We start from the raw sequence: 17,956 nt of genomic DNA on the forward strand, positions 1-17,956 counted from the left end.
TATACAGAAAACGAGGAAATAAAATTCTTTCAAAAATCTACATCCCCCCTTTAGTCGTGGTGGCACACACCTGTAATTCCAGCAGCTCAGGAGGCTGAGACAGAAGGATCGCGAGTTCAAAGTTAGCCTCAGCAAAAGCAAGGCACTAAGCAACTCAGTGAGACCCTGTCAAATACAACATAGGGCTGGAGATGTGTCTCTGTGGTTGAGTGCCCTTGAGTTCAATCCCCAGTGCCCCCTGAAAAAGTCTATAACCCCCCAACAACTGAATCCTCAGATGTTAAAGTAGATGAAATGCCAGACACTGAATTTAAAAGTTTATGATTAAAATGACTGAGGAACTAAAAGAAGATATGAGAAATGAACTAAGAGGGAAAAAAATGGAAGTAAAAGATCATTTCAATACAGAGACAGATATTCTTTAAAAGAACTAAACATGTATTTTGAAAATAAAGCAATCCAGTTTTTAGTTATTGTTTGATTTTTACATTCTTTTGGTGTAAATGTATTTTTAAATATAAATTGTCTTTTGTAGACAGCATATAGTTGGAACTTGCTTTTTCCTCTGTTAGTCTTTGAACTATACTTTAAAATTTATTTTCTTAATAATTCTTCTAAGGATTACAATACACAACTTCAATTTATCATAATGTGCTTTGGGATCCTCCTCCTCCTCATCATCATCATCAACGTTAAAGTAACAATAAAGGATATTTCCACCTTATCATCTCATGTTAGTGCTGGCATCATCATACACATTACTCCAATGCATGTAATAAACCTCCAAAGGATAGCATGCTAGATGCTTCTTTAATTACTCTTTGTTTTTAAAGTAACAAGAAGAGAAAATAAAGGGTAGTCTTTTATACTTACCACATATTTAACATTTTCATTACTCCTTATTCTTTCTTGTGGAATTAAGTCAACATCTACTCTCATTTCGTTTCAGCCTGAAGAAATGTGTTTAGATTTCTTGTAGGACAGATCTGTGTTATTTATCTTGAAGATAAAGATTTAAAAAGTTTAAGTTTTTTAGTCTGCTCTTAGTTTTGAATGATGGTTTGGGTAGACTATTCTTGGCTGATAGGCATTTTTATTTCTATGAGCACTTTGAACAGTTCTTCCACTGCCTTCTAGACTACACATTCTTATGAAAAAGGCATCCCTTAGTCATATGATTATTTCCATACATGATGAGTCACAAACCATTTCAAGACTGTCTTGTCTTTTAGAAGGTTTTATTATAAGGGGTCTAGGTGTGGATATGTTTATGTTTACCCTATTTGATGTTCACTCATCTTCCTGAACATACAGATTAAGGTTTTTTTTAAAAAAATCAAATTTGGGAAGTTTATAGTTATTAATTCTTAAAATAAAACCTTTTCTTTTTCTCTCTACTCCTCTTAGAACTACAATTACAAATATGTTGATAGGTTCAATATTGTTCCTTAGGAATTTGAATCACTTCATTTTTCTTCAAGCTTATTTCTTTCTGTTTGTTAAATTGGATGATTTTTACTCATCTATCTTCAAGTACACTGATTGTTTCTCCTGACCTTTTCAATCTTCTTTTGAGTCTATCTAATGCACTTTTCATTCCAGTTGTCATAGTTTCCAAATCAAGAATTTCTATTTGTCTCCTTTTTTATAGTTTCTATTCTTTTTTCCTATTTATTTATTTATTTGTTTTAATTATTTATACATGACAACAGAATGCTCTTTGATTCATTGTACACAAATGGAGCACAATTTTTTACTTCTCTGGTTGTACCCAAAGTAAGGTCACACCATTTGCGCAATCAAACATGTATCTAGTGTAATGATGTCCATCCGATTCCATCATCTTTCTTACCCCCATGCCCCCTCCTCCCTCCATTTTGCCTCATCCAAAGTTCCTCTACTCATCCCATGCCTTCCCCCCAGCATCCACTTATCAGAGAAAACATTCAGCCTTTGGTTTTGGGGGATTGGCTTACTTCACTTAGCATGATATACTCCAACTCCATCCATTTACCTGCAAATGCCATAAAGTTTATTCTCTTTTATTGCTGAGTAATATTGCCAAAAAATTTTATATATATATATATATATATATATATATATATATATATATATATATTCCTTATCCATTCAACTACTGAAGGGCATCTAGGTTGGTTCCACAGTTTGGCTATTGTGAATCATGCTGCTATAAACATTGAAGTGGCTGTGTCACTGTAGTATGCTGTTTTAAGTCCTTTGGGTATAGACCAAGGAGTGGGATTGCTGGGTCAAATGGTGGTTCCATTCCAAGTTTTCTAAGGAATCTCCATATTGCTTTCCATATTGGCTGCATCAATTTTCAATCCTACCAGCAATGTATAAGTGTGCCTTTTCCCCCACAACCTCGCCAATACTTATTGTTGTTTGTATTCTTGATAACTGCCATTCTGATTTGAGTGAGATGAAATCTTAGAGTAGTTTTGATTTGCATTTCTCTAATTACTAGAGATGTTGAACATTTTTTCATATATTTGTTGATTGATTGTATATATTTTTCTGAGAGGTATCTGTTCCATTCCTTAGCCCATTTATTGATTGGGTTCTTTAGTTTTTTGGTGTTAAGTTTTTTGAGTTCTTTATATATCCTGGAAAATAGTGGTCTATCTGATGTGTGTGTGGCCAAAATTTGCTCCCAAAATGTAGGCTCATCTCATTGATTGTTTCTTTTGCTGAGAGGAAGATTTTCAGTTCTAATCCATCCCATTTATTGATTCATAATTTTATTTCTTGTACTTTAGGAGTCTAGTTAAGGAGTCCAAGCCTAATCTAACATGATGAAGATTTGGGCCTACTTTTTCTTCTATTAGGCATAGGGTCTCTGGTCTAATTCCTAGGTCCTTGATTCACTTTAAGTTGATTTTTGTGCATGGTAAGAGATAGGGGTTTCTTTTCATTTTGCTGCTTATAGATTTCCAGTTTTCCAGCACGATTTGTTGAACAGGCTATTTTTTCTCAAATGTATGTTTCTGGTGCCCATGACTAGTATGAGATAACTGTATTTATGTGAGTTTGTCTCTCTGTCTTCTATTCTATACTATTGGTCTACATGTATATTTTGGAGCCAATATCATGCCATTTTTGTTACTATAGCTTTGTAGTGTAGTTTAAGATCTGGTATTTTCATGCCTCCTGCGTCACTCTTCTTGTTAAGGATTGTTTTGGCTATTCTGGGTCCCTTATTGTTCCAAATTAATTTCATGATTGCATTTTCTATATCAAAAAGGAATGATGTTGATATTGTAATTGGAATCTCATTGAATCTGTATAGAGAGTTTTGGGTAGTATGGCCATTTTGACAATATTAATTCTGTCTATCCAAGAGGATGGGAGAGCTTTCTATCTTCTAAGGTCTTCTTCAATTTCTTTCTTTAGTGTTCTGTAGTTTTCATTGTAGATGTCTTTCACCTCTTTTGTTAAATTGATTCTCAAGTATTTTTCTTTTGAGGCTATTGTGAATGAGATAGTTTTCTTAATTTTTCTTTCAAAGGATTCATCACTAACGTATAGAAATACATTTGATTAATGGGTATTGATTTTATATCCTTCTACTTTGCTGAATTCATTAATTAGATCTAGAAGTTTTCTGGTGGAATTTTTTGGGATCCTCTAAGTATAGAATCATGCTGTCAGCAAATAATGATAGTTTGAGTTCTTCTTTTCCTATTCATATTCCTTTAATTTCTTTCATCTGTCTAATGGCTCTGTCTAGATTTTCAAGAACTATGTTCAACAGAGTGTTGAAAGAAGTGGCATTCCCGTCTTGTTCCAGTTTTTAGTGGGAATGCTTCCAATTTTTCTCCATTTAAAATGATGTTGGCCTTGGGTTTAGCATAGATAGCTTTTATAATGTTGCCGTATGTTCCTACTATCCCTAGTTTTCCTAGTGTTTTGAACATGAAAGGGTGCTGTATTTTATCAAATGTTTTTTCTGCATCAATTAATATAACCATATGATTCTTATCTTTAAGTCTATTGATGTGATTAATTATGTTTATTTATTTCTATATGTTGAAGCAAACTTGCATCCCTGGAATTATCCCCACTTGATCATGATGCACAATTTTTTAAATATGTTGTGCATGAGATTTGCCAGAATTTTATTGAGAATTTTTGCATCTATGTTCATCAGGGATATTAGTCTGAAATTTTCTTTCCTTGACGTATCTCTGTCTTGTTCTGATGTCAGGGTGATATTAGACTCACAGAGTGAGTTTGGAAGGATTCCCTCCTTTTCTATTTCATGGAATAATTTGAAGAGTATTGGTATTAATTCTTCTTTGTAGGTCTTGTAGAACTTGGATGAGAATCCAACTCGGGTGAGGTCCCAGACTTTTCTTGGTTGGTAGGCTTTTGGTGTCTTCTTCTTTGCGTGAAATTGATCTGTTTAAATTGTGTATGTCCTCTTGGTTCAGTTTGTGTAGATCATATGCCTCTAGAAATTTGTCAGTGCCTTCAAGGTTTTCTATTTTACTGGAGTATAAATTTTCAAAATATTTTCTAATTGTCTTTTGTATTTCATTATTGTTTGTTCTTATATTTCCTTTTTCATCATGAATTTTAGTAATTTGAGTTTTTTCTCTCCTTCTTTTTTGGTGGGTGGGGGGCTAAAGGTTTGTCAATTTTATTTATTTATTTTTTCAAAGAACCAGCTTTTTGTTTTGTTAATTTTTTGAATTGTTTCTTTTGTTTCAATTTCATTGATTTCAGCTCTGATTTTATTTCCTGTCTTCTACTACTTTTGATGTTGGTTTGTTCTTCTTTTTCTAGGGCTTTGAGAAATAGTGTCAGGTCATTTATTTGTTGGCTTTTTCTTCTTCTAAGGAATGAGCTTAATGCAATGAACTTGTCTCTTAGCACTGCTTTCATAGTGTCCCAGAGATTTTGATATATTGTATCAGAGTTCTCATTTACCTCTAAGAATATTTTTTTCTCCTCCCTGATGTCTTTTATTATCCATGCATAATTCAGTAGCATATTATTTAGTCTCCAGGTGTTGGAATAGCTTCTATTTATTTTATTTTATTATTGATATCTAATTTCATCCCTTTATGGTCAATAGAAAGCAGGGTAGTATATCTAATTTTTTGTATTTGCTAAGACTTGCTTTGTGGCATAACATATGGTCTATTTTAGAGAAGGATTCATGTGCTGCTGAGAAAAAAAGTGTATTCACTCTTGATGAGTGAAATATTGTATATACCTCTGTTAAGTCTAAATTATTGTTTTACTGAGTTCTATAGTTTCTTTGTTTAGTTTTTATTTAGAAGATCTATCCAGTGGTAAGAGTGGTGTGTTAAAGTCACCCGGTTTTATTGTGTTCTGATCTATTTAATTCTTGAAGTTGGGAAGGGTTTATTTGATATGCCCCATTGTCAGGGGCATAGATATTTATGATTGTTGTGTATTGTTGATATATGATTCCCTTGAGTAGTATGCAATGTCTTTCTTTATCCCTTTTCACTAACTTGGGTTGAAGTCCACTTTATCTGATATGAGGATGGAAACCCTGATGATTTACGTGGTCCAAGTGAGTGATAAGTGTTTTCCCATCCTTTCACCTTCAGCCTGTAGATATATTTTCCTGTGAGATGAATCTCTTAAAGGCAGCATATTGTTGGGTCTATTTTTTTAAAAATCCAACCTGCCAGTCTATGTCTTAAATTTTTTTTTAACTTTTTAGTTGTAATTGGACACAATACCTTTATTTCATTCATTTATTTTATTTTTTTAATGTGGTGCTGAGGATTAAACTCAGGGCCTCGTGCTAGGCTAGCACTCTAAAGCTGAGCCACAATCCCAGCCCCAGTCTATGTCTTTTAATTGATGAATTTAAGCCATTCACATTCAGGGTTATTATTGAAATATGTTTTGTATATTGGTCATTTTGGTTTATTTTTGGTTTTAAAATTGATTTGGTTTCTCCTTTGATTGGACTTTCCTTTAGTGTAATTCCTCCCTTTGCTGATTTTCATTGTTGTTTTTCATTTCCTACTCATGGACTATTTTGCCAAGAATGTTCTGTAGTGCAGGCTTTCTGGAGGTTAATTCTTTTAACTTTTATCATGGAAGGTTTTAATTTCATCATCAACTCTGAAGCTTAATTTTGCTGGATATAAGATTCCTGGTTGGCATCTATTTTCTTTCAGAGGTTGGTATATGTTGTTCCAGGATCTCCTGGCCTTGAGGGTCTGGGCTGAAAAATATGCTGAGATCCAAATTGGTCTCCCTCTATATGTGATCTGATTCTTCTCTCTTAAAGCCTTTAAAATTCTATTCATATTCTGTATGATAGTCATTTTCATTGTGATGTGCCTTGGTGTAGATCTCTTGTGATTTTGTACATTTGGTGTTCTGTAAGCCTCTTGTACTTGATTTTCCAATTCACTCTTCATGTTTGGAAAATTTTCTGATATTATTTCAGAAATATTGAAGAGATTGTGCATTCCTTTAGTTTAAAACTCTGTGCCTTCCTCTATCCTGATAAATCTTAGATTTGGCCTTTCAGTGTTGTCCCATAATTCTTGGGTGTTCTGTTCATGATTTCTTACCATCTTCACTGTGTGGTCAACTTTATTTTCCAGATTTTATATTTTGTCTTTATTGTTTGAGGTTCTGTCTTCCAAGTAATCTAGTCTGTTGGTGATGATTTCTATTGAGTTTTTTATTTGGTTTATTGTTTCCTTCATTTCAAGAATTTGTTTGTTTGTTTGTTTGTTTTCAAAATCTCTTTCTTGAAGTAAACTTTTGCTACCTGAATTTACTCTCTTATCTCTTTGTTGTGATCAATAGTTGCCTGTAGTTCCTCTCTTATCTCTTTGTTGGAGTGATCAATTTTTACCTGTGTTTTCTCTCTTACGTCATTCTTTAATTCTCAGATCATTTTAGTTATGTACATTCTGAACCTCTTCTCTGTCATTTCATCTACTGTGCTATCAGTGGATTCTATTGTTATAGTATCTTGGTTTGTTTGGGGCATTTTCCTCCCTGATGTTTTCATTTTGTCTATGCGTCTTCCTTTCTCACAGTGCGGATCTGAGGTATTACAGTTCCTACCCTATAATCTTGTAGTGTCCTGGCAGGTTAGGAATACCTCACCTTTAAGGAGGATATCAATGTTTACAGCACCCAATGCAACTAATATGCAGCCATAAATCAATTAGCTTCTATTTAGACACTATAAATATAAATGACAAGTAAGATTATCTTCTACCATATATAGCCAGTAGATTTGCATAGGGGTTTATAATTTCTAGTGGTGGACAGACAGACAGGGGGAGGGCAGTTAGGATGTGATGTTTATGAAGTAGGATATGAGAATATAGAGGTATTGGATCATAGGACAATTGAAAGGAGAATCAAAAGATGTTAGCTGTTATCAGGAGGAAAAAAACTAGAGAGGGGACCCCATATTAGGCTCCCTGTTGCCTCTGCAACAAGTTGGTGACTGTTAGCACACCTAATGGGGATACCTCTGGTGCAACTGGGCCCACAAGGACATTGGTGACAGTCTTCCAGGTCCTGGTTGTTGTCCCTAGATGGAAGCAGCCATGTCCCTAGTTGGTGGCAACAATAGTGTCAAGTGTTTAGATACCTTGCTGTTGGGCTTCCAGGCCTCAGTGGGTGTCTCAAGATGGAATTTGCCCCAACTAATGGTGGCAGAGGTGGAGGTATCCCACAATGGAAGCAACCACTTTCAGAGATGGGGCTGGAAGGATGGGCTTTGCAATGGTGCTGGGTGGCCTGTTTGGCGATGGCACAATGTGGCATGTGTTTCTGCAATGGGTATCTGCCTCCTGGCCCTGTCTTATTCCACAGTGGAGATTACCACGTAGGAAGGGCTATGAAGGTGGCTGCAGTGGACCAAGATGGCAGTCGTTTGGGTGTAGTCACACACATTGGTGCATAGGGAGCCACAGAGCACTGCAGTGTTCCTCTCCCTGCAGGTGGTGCGAGGGGATTCCAGGCTCCCTGCAAGGCAGTGCGTGGGGGTTCCCTTCGGGCTCAGGTCGAGGTGGGGCTATAATTTCTATTCTTTATTTAGACTTCATATTTATTATGACTTTATTTAGACATCATATTTTCATTTACTTTTTAAAAGATGATTTATTTTAATTATTTAAATATTTTTAGAATAGATTCTTTGATGTCTTTGTTAACTAAATTCAAAATCTTGTCCCACTCAGTTTCAGTTTCTACTGAGGACTTATTTTCTGAATACAGATTTCACCTTTCTGTTTTTTTTTTCAAATTTCATATTTCTGTCAAAAACTGGAAATTTTATACAATATATCTTAGCAATTTAGAAATTGCTTTATTCATTGCTTTATTTTTGATATCCTTTTTAAAAATAATTTGATGAAGTTAAGCTACAGAATTTATTTCCCACATTGGGAACAACTGCTGATATTTCCACTCAGGTTTGAGATTGTGTTGATTGTATTTTTAAATTTATTTTTCAACTTACCAGATCCCACTCAAGTGTCACTAATATCTCAGTAATCAGGTAATAATTTAGGCAGAAGATTACTTAAACACCTCAATCTCAAAAGCCCTTTCAATAAATCTGTGCACTATTGGGAAATACATTCAAAGCTCAGTTGGTTTTCAAATATGCCTTGGCTTTTATTTTCCACTAGATTCTTTTTAGTCACCCTTATGCGTATACCTAGTTCATATTTCCCAGAAGGCCAGAATGTGCAAAAAGCTTAATGAGCCCTCCTATGTCTCTCTCACTTCTATGATTTCCCCATTAAATTACTAGTTGGTCTTCCATTGTACTCAGATAGAACAAAGACTAAGGTTACCAAAGCTGAAGGTTTTTTCACGTTTTTAAATGCAGAGTTTGCTCATTAGAATGCATAATAAAGCTATGGGTTTTTCCACCAAGTTGAGTCTGCCTTCTTAGTATGCAAGCTTTTTATGTGTTCATAACCAGTGCAATTCTGATAAAACTATCATTTTCACCAAACAGTCTGGGTGATGCTGTTCCCATGCATTCCCAAGCCAAAAAGCTATATATTACCATAATTCTTACCCCAAATTCTTGCCATTTTTTCAGGAACAAATATCTCTCAATTTTACCTGCCTTTGATCAACTTCTACAGCCCTGAGATGATGTTATAGAAAAATTTGTCCAGTTTTATATTTTAATTCTACAGAAAGGATTTACATTATCAGAAGCTATACATACTTCTGTTATGTTCTGTAGCAGCACCTCTCCCAGAAGTAGTAAGAGTACATTTCAATGTCCCATTGGTGTTCAGCTTAGTCATGTGACTTATTTTATCCAATGATATATTAGCAGGGGCTTTAAATGTAGTCTTATAATTTGGCTTGGCTCTTCCACTCTTATTATGCATCATCAAAAGAACATTACTTAGATAATCACTGTTCCTAAAATAAAGAAATATGAACCATATCTATATTCAATATATAGCCAATATAGTCCAGCTAAGATCAGCTAAATTCAGCCAAACTCCGGCTAAAACCATACTGACCTACAGACATAAGAATGAGAAAAAAACAAACAAACAAAAAAAAAACCTTATTCTGAGCAACTAAGAACTTTGGCATTGTTTGTTGTATAGCAATGCTACCTTTGTAGTCATCTAATAATAAATGATACCCTATCTAATATGCCCCACCATCAGCAATAAAACAAAGTAGTACCTGCTTTTTACCATCTTTTCAATGGATCAAAGATGAAGGGTCATGTCTAGACCACAAGCGTTACTTAATGCACAGAGATAATAAAACTGTTGGCATAGATTAATCATGGAATTTTTTTTCAAGAGCGGGCAATGGATTAGTATAAGTCTTTAAAAGGTCATTTACCTCTGAGAGTTATTAACACATAAGTATGGAAGTACATAAAAAAAATCAATTGTGTCTTTTGTGAGGCTGATAGATAAGTTTAGATCCAACTTAGATTCTTCTATTACTCCAGCATTACTAAAAGACTATAAACAAGAATACATTCTAAACTCCCATTTTGTTTCAAGACCTATATTCTTTGCACATAGACAGAGCTTCTTGAGCAGCTTCACCAAGTCAGTGTAATTCAGCAACATCCCAAATAGAATACTTATAATATTACAAAGCAGCACAAAGCATCTTAGAATTCCTCACTTGAATGATAGAACTCAGCTGTTTGTAATGTAATGTGATATGGATCATAGTAGATATCTCTGTGTTAGAGAGAAATACCACTTCAGGTCTAACATTAACTTAAAAATCAGTTCTCTCACCAGCATCATAGGGAGTATTGTCAGTCTTGGCACTGAGGTAGTCCTTATATTGATGTACCATCGGAACGTGTGTATGCAGAGAATGAGAGACAGCAGGACATTCAAGGAGCTATTGTATGAGAAAGCTGATGTTGAAAAAAATCACAAGCAAGGAGAGCAGGATAAATGTTATAAGAACATAGTGAAGCACAGCATAAAGCTATGCAATGGAGCTTTAGACTACTGAGAAATCGAAGCAGTACACAAAACAGCCCCAGCTGCAACTGTAAAGAATGTGAAGAAAGCCCTCAGGTGAATAGCTAGACAATAGGCTACACCTGCTGACCCAGGATCAGGTCTCACATGTGCCTAGTTCATTTACCTACATTTACCTACTTTCACACTTGAGTATAACACCTGTGGCTTGAACCCACAGCATCATCTTTGAAAACAGAAGCCAATGGAATAATTCTAGCTGTAGTCTATCAGTTCTCATTTATTTTATGTGATTTCTCAATTTTATGTATAAATTCTGATGTCATTTGAAAATGCTACACACTGCAGGTAATAGATTAATAGGAAATGTTCTGACAGTCATAGATATTGTACCCATGACAATCCAGAAGCCAAAAAGGTCTCTGCCCTGGGGAAAAAAAAAATCTAAAATAAAGTCCCATGAATTTCATCCACAGGAGCAGCAGAGCCTGCCATGGGCCCTGTGATCTACAATTTGGTAAAAGCTTAAAAATTTAATAAGCTGTTCATATTCTTTCTCTAGAAAATGATCAAGTTTTCTTACTTTGCAAGGAGCATCCATATTGTACTGGGAAAAACACAAAGATATCCCTAAGAAACAGTGATAAAAACTGAAAAAACAAAAAATACAGACAAATGACCAATTATCATACATTAGCCACATTAGCCAGAGGCCATTTTGTGTGAGAGCAATAGACCTTTAAGATTCACCAACTCAGAGGAGGACATACAGTCAATCAACAAGTACATGAAAAAGTGCTCACCATCTCTAGCAGTCAGAGAAATGCAAATCAAAACCACCCTAAGATACCATCTCACTCCAGTTAGATTGGCAGCCATTATGAAGTCAAACAACAACAAGTGCTGGCGAGGATGTGGGGAAAAGGGTACACTTGTACATTGCTGGTGGGACTGCAAATTGGTGCAGCCAATTTGGAAAGCAGTATGGAGATTTCTTGGAAAGCTGGGAATGGAACCACCATTTGACCCAGCTATTCCCCTTCTCGGTCTATTCCCTAAAGACCTAAAAAGAGCATGCTACAGGGACACTGCTACATTGATGTTCATAGCAGCACAATTCACAATAGCAAGACTGTGGAACCAACCTAGATGCCCTTCAATAGACGATTGGATAAAAAAAAATGTGGCATTTATACACAATGGAGTATTACTCTGCATTAAAAAATACAAAATCATAGAATTTGCAGGGAAATGGATGGCATTAGAGCAGATTATGCTAAGTGAAGCTAGCCAATCCCTAAAAAACAAATGCCAAATGTCTTCTTTGATATAAGGAGAGTAACTAAGAACAGAGTAGGGACGAAGAGCATGAGAAGAAGATTAACATTAAACAGAGATGAGAGGTGGGAGGGAAAGGGAGAGAGAAGGGAAATTGCATGGAAATGGAAGGAGACCCTCATTGTTATACAAAATTACATACAAGAGGAAGTGAGGGGAAAGGGAAAAATAATACAAGGGGGAGAAATGAATAACAGTAGAGGGGGTAGAGAGAGAAGAGGGGAGGGGAGGGGAGGGGGGATAGTAGAGGATAGGAAAGGCAGCAGAATACAACAGACACTAGTATGGCAATATGTAAATCAATGGATGTGTAACTGATGTGATTCTGCAGTCTGTATATGGGGTAAAAATGGGAGTTCATAACCCACTTGAATCAAAGTGTGAAATATGATATATCAAGAACTATGTAATGTTTTGAACAACCAACAATAAAAATTAAAAAAAAAAAGATTCACCAACTCTGGGCTGGGGCTGTAGCTCAGTGGCAGGGCACTTGCCTAGCATGTGCGGGGCACTGGGCTCCATCCTTAGCACAACATAAACATAAACAAATAAAATAAAGTCATGCTCTCCATGTACAACTACAAAAAAAATTCATTAACTCAGTATCAATAAAGCATTATTCTTAAAAAATCACTTTATAATTATGATACTGGCTTATCAAAAATGCTATATGAAGTTGCTTTCTTTGATTAAGAAGACAAAAACATATATAATACATTTAAGGAGACTTCCCCTCAAACATGAAACATCTTAATGTATAAATGTATCTGGAAAATATAAACATATAAAAGTTTCATTACACAATAGCTATAGATCACCACTATCTAGCAGAAATATAAATGCAAGCCATAAATGGAAATATTACATATTATACATAATATAACATATTACATATGTTATATAATATTACATTTTCTAGTAAACATATTCAAAGAGATTTTAAAAGAGTAGCTCAGTGGAAGAGTCCTTGCCTGCAAGGGCTTGAGTTTGATCCTTGCCATTAAAAAAAAAAGTGTTATTTAACCCAACATAGTAAAAATATCATTTTGACATAAAAATCAATATAAAAATTATTAATAATTTTTCTGACATTATTTTATTTGTACTACATATATAAAATCCAATATGTACTTTGTGCTACAGCCCATCTCAATTTGTACTAGGCACATTTCAAGTGCTCAGTAGACACATTTGGCCAGTGGAAACCATATTGGACAGCACAACTGTCAATGAATGAAGCTTTACAGAAGAAATAAATCTAATGCAATATACGACCACAACATTCCAATCTGATATTCAGCAATACTAAGAGAAATGTAGATATCAAATTACAAAAGTTTTCCAGTTTTCCCCAAAAGCTCTGTAGGCAAGATGAAAGAATTTAATACACAAGTCTGAAAACCATTTCCGAGGGAAAAAGGACCAGTACTAATTCCTGATTAGGAGAAAGGAAGAGTCTTAAACTCTAAGAATTTAAGATTTACAGAGAAACTTTCTCTGTAAATTTTCAGCACCTTATACAAATAAATAAAAAAATCTTTCTCTGGATTCTCAGCACTCTATAACAAATAAATTAAATAAAGGTCCATTAACAACTAAAAAATTTTTTTTAATTCAAAAAACAAAAATCACCAAAACAACAACAAAAAGAAGTGTTTTTTGTTTGTTTGTTTGGTTGGTTTTTGTTTGTTTGTTTGTTTTTTACTTGATTGGGTGAGAGTCAGGACAATACTTAGAAGGCATTCAACAAAAAAAGAAGGGAGTCATGGAAGCTTCTACCAGATTTTTCAAGGAAGGCTTGGAGGCAAAGTCCAGCAAGGTTGCCCCTGAGAGGATGATGTATGCAGATGTAAAAAGAAGGCCAAAGCTGCAGCAGAAACTCTCGAAATTAAGAAATGCCAGTAACTTGGGACATCTGCCTAGGAAATCTGCAGGAATTGAGCAGAAACAATACGCAAGGAGAGGTCATGTGGGCTATAACCAGCAAAGCCCTATAAGAGAACATCACAGTGCCATGTGCCCCAGATACTGGACATAGAGCTTTAGGGCTTGTTTGCCCAGTTGAATTTCAGTATTACTATGGTTCCATTCATTCTTTTGATGACCCTATATTCATCTTTTGGAATGAAAAATGTTTACTCTATGCCATTATATATTGGATAAATGTAACTTTTTTGTTGTTTGTTTGCTTGTTTAATCTCTACAGGGTAAAAGGGCTAAGAGTTTGCCTTGAGTCTCAGAAGAAATTTTGGACTTGGACTTTTGGTAATGCTAGAACTCTTAAGACTATGGGGAATTTGGGAAAGGGACTAAATGTGTTTCGAATTGTGTAATGGGCATGAACTTTCAAGGTTCAGGGATGGAATATTATGGTTTAGATATGTGGTGTTCCCCAGAATGTCATGTGTGAGAAAATGCAAGAAATTTTAGAAGTGAGATGATTAACTTATGAGAATCATAACCTAATCAGTGGATTAATCCACTGGATGGAACTGACAGATATTAATGTTAAATGAAATAAGACAGACATGGAAAAACAAATGCTGCATGTTTCCTCTCATGTTTCCTCTCTTGTGAAGAACTAGAAGAAAGGAGGTTGAAGTGTTCAAACATAAATGATAAGAAGATAGAAATGGTAAATATCCTGATTTGAGCATTGCACATTGCATATATGTATTCAAATATCATACTGTACTCTATCGGTATGTACAATTATTATGTAGTAACTAAAAGGAAAATTAAGTCAATAAAAAGAACAATTTGGGGATAGAGAGGGTTGAGAAATTAGGATTGGGAGACACAGGACTTAGGAGAGGGAAACAACTCACTGCTTGAGTAAAAAAAAAAAAAAAGAACCCAAAAAAGGAAAGATGGCAAGAATGAAGGCTTCAAGGCTATTTTAAGGTTTTATTTACCATGAATTTAGTTTTCTTTTTTTAAAATGGACTAGTTTTAATGAATTATGGAAGGTTTTTATATATTTCTATAACAATATTTTGTATTCTAATGACTACATGATCCTATATATTTTCATCTTTTTCCTTGTCTCTTATAATCCAATATTTGAAATTTAAGTTTACTTTCTCTTCTGAAATGTTGAGGATATTAATAGAAATCACAGTACATATGAGAGCCCAGCTACAGCTAAGAATAATAAGAGAAAAACCCTAAGAGTTCAATCTTTACCTTGCTCTTATAAAAGAGCTTTGTATTTTTCAGAGGTTGATTTTTAAAACAAAACTACATGTTGGCCTGATCTGCTTTTGCCCCACCCCCCCCCCCACCTTTGAATGCGTTTTCTTTCTAAGCTTTAGAAGATCCTTTTATAATCAATAGTATATTTCACAGCAACCATATAAAATAGATTGATACTGTTACCTGTAAGTTGATAGGAAAACTGTTGAAGTGACTGTCTAAAGGCAAAGAAGTAAGGTAATCTAAGGCTTTCCCTTTCATGCTTAGATTCAAGATCCAGCCATCACCCAAAGTAGTCCAGGCAATTCCCATGATGTTAGATCATTAAAACAAATTTTCAGAGTCCAGACCTCATTATAATTTCCAGGTGATTTTTCCATTCATTACCCTGTCAGTTCACAAAGCTCTAACTACCCTTCCTTTTGTGGATTTTGGTGAGTGGACAGGAATTTGATAATAAATGAAAGGTGGGTAATAAAGAGATTGACTCACACTAAAGTGGCACATGAAACAAAGTAAACATCAAAAGGCTTTTGCATCAATTTATAGTGAGAAATACAAACCACATATACAAGGAATATCATGCTTACCTGATTAAAACGGTTTTTGTACTTGTGGTCCAACTACATAGAAATCAAAAAGTAGGGATGGGATATAGATAAATCAAATCTTTAATATATTATTTCCCAAAATGTATTATGTTCTGTGAGATGTTTTAATAGATCTCTCAACAATGACAAAAGATTCAGTAATCAAATAGATTTGGAAAATGGTGGATTAAACCAAGTTAAACAGCTTTCGTAACTGTATATTTCTTTTGGCATGCAGATGTACATTGCGAATCTCCAAGGGTTCAGATAGGCAGCTTTTCTAAAATGTATGATACCCATCTTTTTGGAATACTTATCAATATCTATGAAACAATATTATCCTACCGATGCAGTTTTAGCATCACTGACCAAATTCTCTAGTTCAATGTATCACTTACCATGGAGACAGACCTGCAAGGATGTAGCTAGCCCTGCATTATCCACTCTAGGAATATATTGACCATGAGAACTTAAAGTCCAACATCTAGGTCTCTCAGTCCTCTTTTAGTGCTTGAGTAAGCACTACCAATATGAATATATTATTCTCACTTTTCTTTTATTTGTTTTAGTTTTATTGGTAATTAAGACACTAAAGAGCTTACAGTGTAGGTTTGCTTGTTTATAAGTAATCACATCTTTTTTCAGGTGATTTTTGCATACCTTTATTATAAGTCATGTGTTGATTTTAAAATGTGACAGTAAATGATTCTGTTCTTTTATTTTCCGTTTTTAGAGTCCTGCCACACTTTAACACATGAATGCTTATTAAAAGTATGTAATCAGAAAAGAATGTAACTATCATAGGCAAAATAATGTGTACCCTACCCAATGCCTTCATCTAATCTTCAGATCCTGCGGATATGCCACCTTAGATGGCAAAAGGAAGCTTGCAGATATAATTAAGTTAAAGATCTTTGTAAGGATTCTGACCATGGCAATGTACAGGGAAGCATTTCCCTGGTGAGAAAACTCCTGGGGATAACAGGCACCTTGTTTCCCACCCTTAGAACGCGCTGTAATCTCTCTTAGGATCTAATAATATATGTGCAACGTCTAGCAGGTATGGTAACGCCCTGAGATGCCTCTGTGTTAGAACCTCATCAAGCCTCGACCTTGATTGAAGAAACATAGCTCCTGGGAATAAAGGAATTTGTTTGCTAGATAACTACAATGTTTCATCTGGTGTTCCTGGATCTTCCCACCTAACAGTAACTCCAGACAATGGACTTTCTTGAGAACTGCACAAAGCTCCTAGCATTGCGGCAGTCTGGCTGGGCGAAATAACGGGGGCGAGTGACAAGGAACTTGTGAAGGTTGATACAGCGGGAGCTGCTTTATTGTCGGACAGCAGAGGTATTTATACCTAACTCATTATACACAGCTTGTTTCAATCAACATCATCCAGATACATCAATCAGTCATCAAGGAATCCTCATCATCTTAATTACACACAGCTTAACTCAATTAACATAAACTAGATACAGCAGTCAGTCATTAAGGAATCTCCACACTTAATGACTCCCTGGCGTTACTTCACAAACCACTCCCTCAGGCAAAATGCCAGGCCCCATCTTGACTTATTTAAGGACCCTAACAAGCATTGCATATTATAATTGTGAAATGTAACTACAAAATAAGCAACCTTACAGGTACTCTAAACAATAATGTAGTTATGGTACTGAAGACTTAATCTAACCTATTGGTATAAATAAACGTGGCCGCTTGGACAGCAAGCCACTCTGCCACCTTCCCTGCCTCTGCAACTTGTCTCTGTGTCTCCCTTTATTATTATTATTTCCTTACAGATCTTGAAATGCAGAGTTTATCCTGGGCTGTGTGGGTAGGCTCAAAGTCACCACAAAGATACTGGTAAGTAAAAGAGGAAGCAGGACAGTCAGCGTCAAAGTCGCTGGGAAGCAGAGGCCAGAGTGACGCGCTGCTAGCTGCAAGGGGGCCATGAGCCAAGGAATATGGGCAGCCTTGAAAAACTGGAAAGTCAAGGAAAAATATTCTTCCCTGGTGCCTCCAGAAGGAATGTATCTCCACTGACACCTTAATTTAAGACTCAAGAAATCTGCTTCAGACTTCCAGACTTTAAAAGCATAAGACAATAAAACTGTGTTCTTCTAGGCCATAGTTGACTCTGTGGTGATTTCTTAAAGCAATAATAGGAAATGAATACAATAATCAAAGCTTTGGGGGTCAGCTGCACCCTGTCTACCTGGTCTTTTGCCACCCATATTGAAATAATGACCCTCTAGGATCAGTGCGTACTAATACTCTGACCCACAGTGTCTTTCCATCCTTTAAAACCCATTGGAAGATTCATATGCATCTCACTTTACA

Source organism: Marmota monax, unplaced genomic scaffold (genome assembly GCF_021218885.2).
Source record: "Marmota monax isolate L192 unplaced genomic scaffold, Marmota_monax_Labrador192_F-V1.1 WCK01_AAM20220418_F8-fsc00012, whole genome shotgun sequence".
Taxonomy (NCBI): domain Eukaryota; kingdom Metazoa; phylum Chordata; class Mammalia; order Rodentia; family Sciuridae; genus Marmota; species Marmota monax.